Source organism: Petaurus breviceps, unplaced genomic scaffold (genome assembly GCF_028583685.1).
Source record: "Petaurus breviceps papuanus isolate PSGF00001 unplaced genomic scaffold, PetGlider_PUasm1.0 138, whole genome shotgun sequence".
NCBI classification, from domain to species: domain Eukaryota; kingdom Metazoa; phylum Chordata; class Mammalia; order Diprotodontia; family Petauridae; genus Petaurus; species Petaurus breviceps.
The window spans coordinates 1,234,268-1,240,012 of record NW_027185694.1 but is presented as its reverse complement, the minus strand read 5'-3'; positions in this window follow the sequence as shown (position 1 = coordinate 1,240,012).

Sequence of the window (5,745 nt, the reverse complement as noted above, 5' to 3'; positions counted from 1 at the left end):
GAGAAGGAAATGGCAAATTACCCCAGTATATTTTAATAGAAAACCCCATGGAGAGTTTGACACAAATGAAAAACAATTTAGAGACCCAAAGTTGTGTGTCAAATAAGATAATATCTATAAAGTATTTACTTAGCAGTGTCACATATGGGAGCTTAATAAATGCTTGTTCCTGCCCCCCTTTCCACCCTTCCCTTATATAATATGGTGTAAGTTTCTTGAATTTGGAAGAGCAGTGAGAAGGCCATGTTTAAAAAGCTGCTAAATATTTCTATGAAGAAAAAAATGCTTATCATACTTACTACAAAGAGTACCAACTTTTAGGAAAAAGGTAATATTTACTATTGAAACTCACTTTTTAATTCAAGGATATATCAAAACCACTGTCAGAAGACATCTAGGTGAGCATGTAAGATCTGAACAACTTCATCAGACTGTAATATGTCTATTCAAAGATGTATTGTATTGGGGATTTTTCTTTTACTTTCAGTGAGCCTGAATAAACAAAATTGATGTACTTAGAAGCAGGAATATTCCAGAATTGGAAAAATTTCCAAATGGAGATAGATACTGAAATATAATCTTATAGATAAACATCATAAAAGATTAAGAAATATATCTAAGAGATGGAAATTAACCTGTTTCAATGACCTTGGAACTCACTTGATTTTCCCCATGGAAAATGTATGGGCTATTATCAAAGTTATGCTTAGAAAAATGGACTGTTCATCCAAGGTAAGTTTAATAGCCCATGTGATAGGTCAAGTCAAAGAGCATTTATTAAGCACCTACTACATATCAGTCACTGTGATAAGCACTGGTAATTCAAGGAAAGACAAAAGAAAGACGGTCCCTACTCTCAAGGACCTCTAAGTCTAATGAGGGAGAAAACATGAGAACAACTATGTACAACCAAGCTATATACAGGATAAATTGGAGACAATCTACTAAGAAAAAGTACTAGCTTTAAGTGGTATTGGGAAAGGCTTTTTGTAGAAGGCTGGATTTAGCAGAGACTTAAATGCGGTGAGAGAAGTAAGGAGGCTGAGAAGAGGAAGAATAGCTGTCCAGGCAATGGAAAATGCCAAAAGTTAGGAGACAGACTGTTTTGAGGGAGGAACAGCAAGGAGGCTGGTGTTCCTGGATCACAGAGTACTCAGGGGTGAGTAAAATGTAGGAAGACTGGAAAGGCAGGAAGGGACCAGGCTACGATGCCTTTAAAAACCTAACAGAGGATTCTTTATCTGATCCTACAGGTGATAGGGAGCTAAAGGAGTTTATTGAAAAGGGAGGAAGGATGACATGTTGCTTTAAGGTGATCAATATGACAACTGAGTAGAGGACGCAATGCAGTAAGGAAAGACTTCTGTCAGGGAAACTGACTAGTTTAGGTCAGCGCAATAGTCCAATTGGGAGGTGATGGAGGCAGTGTCCAAGGACAGAAAGGGATGCATACAAGAGATATCATGGTCTCATGATGACAAAATGTATCAAAATATTGTGAACTCAATGTAAAATAATTATAGCAAAAATTTTTAATATTGCATATTACTAATTTTTGGAGATAATATTTTTGGTTTATTATATCTCAGTAAGTTTCTAAAATTGTATTGGAGGACCAGGCCAAAGCTAAGAGGGTCTCAAAGTTGTTTTAATTTGCATTTCTCTAATCAGTAATGATTTAAAGCATGTTTTCATATGACTATAAATTGCTTTGATTTTGATTTCTTCACTGGAAAACTGCCTGTTCATATCCTTTAACCATCTATCAATTGGAAAATGACTCATATTCTTTTAGATTTAAAAAGTTCTTTATATATTTGAGACATGAGACCTGTATATGAGAAACTGTTTATAAATTTACCCCCCCCCAATTTTATGCTTTTCTTCTGATGTTGGTTACATTTGTTTTGTTTGTACAAAATCCTTTTAACTTAAAAATAATCTAAATCATCCATTTTACACCTCACACTGCTCTCTGTCTCTTGTTTATTCATAAATTGTTCACCTATCCATATCTATAAGTCTGATAGATAACACCTACCATGTTCTTCAGATTTTCTTGTAATATCTCTCTTGATATCTAGGTCACATATACATTTACCTTAGCTTGGTAAAAGATGTAAGATATTGTTCTGTGCCCAATTTCTGCCAGACTGCTTTTCTCAACAATTTTTTAAACCAAGTAATGAATTATTATCCAAGAGTACATCATATATAGTAACAGCAATATTGTTTTAAGAAAAACTTTGAGTGATTAAATCTTTTCAAATATTATATATACCCAAATAAACAAAAAAGGAGCTATGAAGGAAGACACTATCAGCATCCAGAAAAAGAATGGGTATAATATACAAGTTTGTATGGAATTGATTTCACATACATATATATATATGTGTGTGTGTGTGTGTGTGTGTGTGTATAATATACACATGTGTGTGTATATAATATACACATGTGTGTGTGTATATATATATATACATATTCCTATCTAATGGTAGTTATTTCTAGGGGGAGGGAAGAAAAAAAGGAAAAATAAGAAAGTTGCATGAAAATTTTATTATATATTTAAAAATAATAGCAAATTGTATATAATAGATTTATAGTTTCATGTGCAATCATCTTTTTCATTCTACTGTTACAGAAATATCTGTTTTATTTAATAAATTAAAAATAAAATAAATAATATTAAAAGAAAAAAGAGCTTAAAGGGTCAGTTCCACTTATAGCAACATCTAGAAATCTCCTAATTCATGAATTGATTTATCACTAAATCAGTATATACTTTGAGGGTATAATAAGATTGTTGTATAAAGGGGTAAAATCCCACGAATGAATCAGTTAATTTTCTAATGTTTTGTCTCTGAAGCTCCTGTCCCTGCAGATTTATAAAAGTATAGACATTTCTAAAAATTTTGCTTCATTTGTTTATGATTTATTCCCTGCCAACTTCCAAAATAGACTTAAATCAACAACACATAATCTTGGCAATGTAGAATTACAGTTTTCTTCACAGAATCACAGGATTTTTTGTTGAGAGGGTCCTTGGAAGCCATATAATCCAATCCATATCTGAATAGAAGTCTCTCTAGCATATCAATGAAAAATCTTTCCTTAATGACTCTTGGTGATCATCCCAAAGCATCCTACTCTACTTTTTGTTGTTTAGTCATTTCGGATTCTTCATGACCCCATTTGGGTTTTGGTTTTTTTTTTTTTTTGGCAAAGATACTGGAATGATTTGTCATTTTCTTCTTCAGCTCATTTTACATGTGAAGACACTGAGGCAAACAAGGTTAAGTGACTTGCTTGGGGAAACACAGCTAGGGTGAGGCCAAATTTGAACTCAGGAAGATGAATCTTCTTAACTCCAGGCCCAGCAGCAATATCCACTGCACCATCTAGGCTGTCCAACTCCTGGACCATCTCCAGTCAGCCTGATGAATATCTGGCCACTGGACTCAGATGGCTCTGGAGGAGAAAGTGAGACTGGTCACCTTGCACAGCCCTCCCTCACTGAAATCAAAGTCAAGTCATCATTTCCCTGATACCTCACTCAAAATGAATAGGATAAGTAAAGGAGGAGGGGATAACATCTATTAGGGTGGTATATGCATGTGAGGAAATTCATGAGCTAGGACTGGAGGGATGGGAAACATGCTGGAGACAATTTGGGTGAAGATTTCATGGGATTAGAAATAGAAGGGATATTTGCATTAGACTCTGAGACTCGTACTCTGAGTATACCACAGTGTGTAGTAGTGAATAAAATTTAGAACTTGGAGGCAGAATCATGCAATGGTCTGTATCCTCTTACTCCAAGTTCCTCCTGCTTGTTGATAGATGGAGGCAGTTAGCGCCTTCCTTTTAGCTTAAAGCCATTTTGACTAGTTAGTCAACTACCATTTATTAAGCACCTGCTATGTGCCGGGCCCTGAGTTAAGCTGGGGATATAAAAGCAAGACGAAAACAGTGCCTGCCCTCAAAGAACTCACACTCTGATGGATTATTAGATTTGAAAGATTCCAGACAGTTACATTTTAGCAGATTTTCTTACATCCACTCCAGCCTTGATTGAAAGAACCTTTCATTTCTCTCTTTTAAGTCCTGATCCACAATCCAGAGCCATTCTCAAGTCCCATCTTTGTAACTACTTTTTCACTTTGCAAACATCTACCTTTCTCTTCTGAAGTCACTGTTTGCTTCATTTGCTAGGAGTGAGGGAAATGCTACTTGTGCCCTGAAGATCTTCAGTTTCTTATTCAAGACTTCATCATTCCTCAGCCATGCTTTCTATTGTCCTTCTGGAAACACCACTTATGCTCAGTTTACAGGGTGTCTGAAAAGTCTTAGGGCAGTTTCACACTTCAATAGTTTTAATCACTTGAAATTACCCTAAGGATTTAAGGACACCCTGTATTATCAAAATATATTGTTCAAATTTTTCCTGTCATCTAAAATCTTGGAAATCTGTTAAGGAAGTCCATATTGTAGCATATCAGAGTGAATATGTACATGAAAATTGACCTATAAATAGTTTGTTTACTTAGTGAGCCTGTGAGTTTTCCTTATCCTTTTCTTACTTTGTTGCCCCCTTTTGACTATCTACATGTTTTACTTACTATTCCTAACCTGGCCTTGTCTGCTAAAGAACACGAGATAACAGAGTTCATAAAGGAATCTCAAAATTACATTCTCTATCTTAAATAAGAGTGTTTCATTGAGGTTTCGTCATTAGCTTCTTGAGTATGAAAATGACTTACATCTAAGGGAATACAAGAGCAGAGCCAGAGATCTATAACATTATGTAGGGGCTCCATCCATTACCCTATCTTATCTCTGCTTAGAAGTCTGTGGCCAGTCCATGGGAATTTGCTTGGATTGGTCAGTGGTTCTGCAAAGCAAGGTCAGTGGGTTATTTTTGTATCTAGCCCAGAGATGAGGTCATTGTGCCAGGGCACAGACACTGAGGCACCAGAATCACTTTTAAAAAGCAGCTTCCACTCTCTCAACTGTTAGGAATCAAGATGGGAAATTAGGAAAAGAAGTATTTATTTTGAAACCAGATTTCAATTTTTCTGTTTAATAAGGGTAATTAGTAACATATTGGAAAAAAAGAAGATTCTAAAGTAAGTTCTAAAGTAACTGAAGGTCAGCAACACATATTTTTTGGGTTACCATGAACAGGCCACAGGGTCTCTGACTCCTGGCAGCATGCCTCATGCTAAGATCTTAAAGAGAACAACACAGAATCAGGTGAATATTGTCGCAAAATCATCATCAAAATCATCCTGCTAACTTTAGAAAAAGAGTTTGCATGTTGTTTTAAGAATGAGTCATTTGTTTGTCTAATTTTTCATGACCATCTTGAGTCATAAGAATTTAGCCGTATTCAAAGTATAACTCTCTGCCTTACTTCTTCCATATAAATACATCATCCATCACTGTCCTTCATATTTGAATATATTGCTCCTGACTTGGAGCCCTTTCTGTATGTACAAGTGTGGTTAACCAGAGAAACAAGCAATCTACATTCTTTTCTACTTTGTGCACACATACATACACACATATCTTTTAGTTTGTAGATTTGACTTTGATTGCTATTTGTAGTGACTGGATCTGTTTTCAACTCTTGACTTTATCCTTAGTCTTTCATTCTTTCCAAATAGAATTGGATAACAGAATGTTAGAGCTTGAAAACCATCTTTAGATTATCTAGTACAATGCCCTCTTTTTACAGACAGGGAA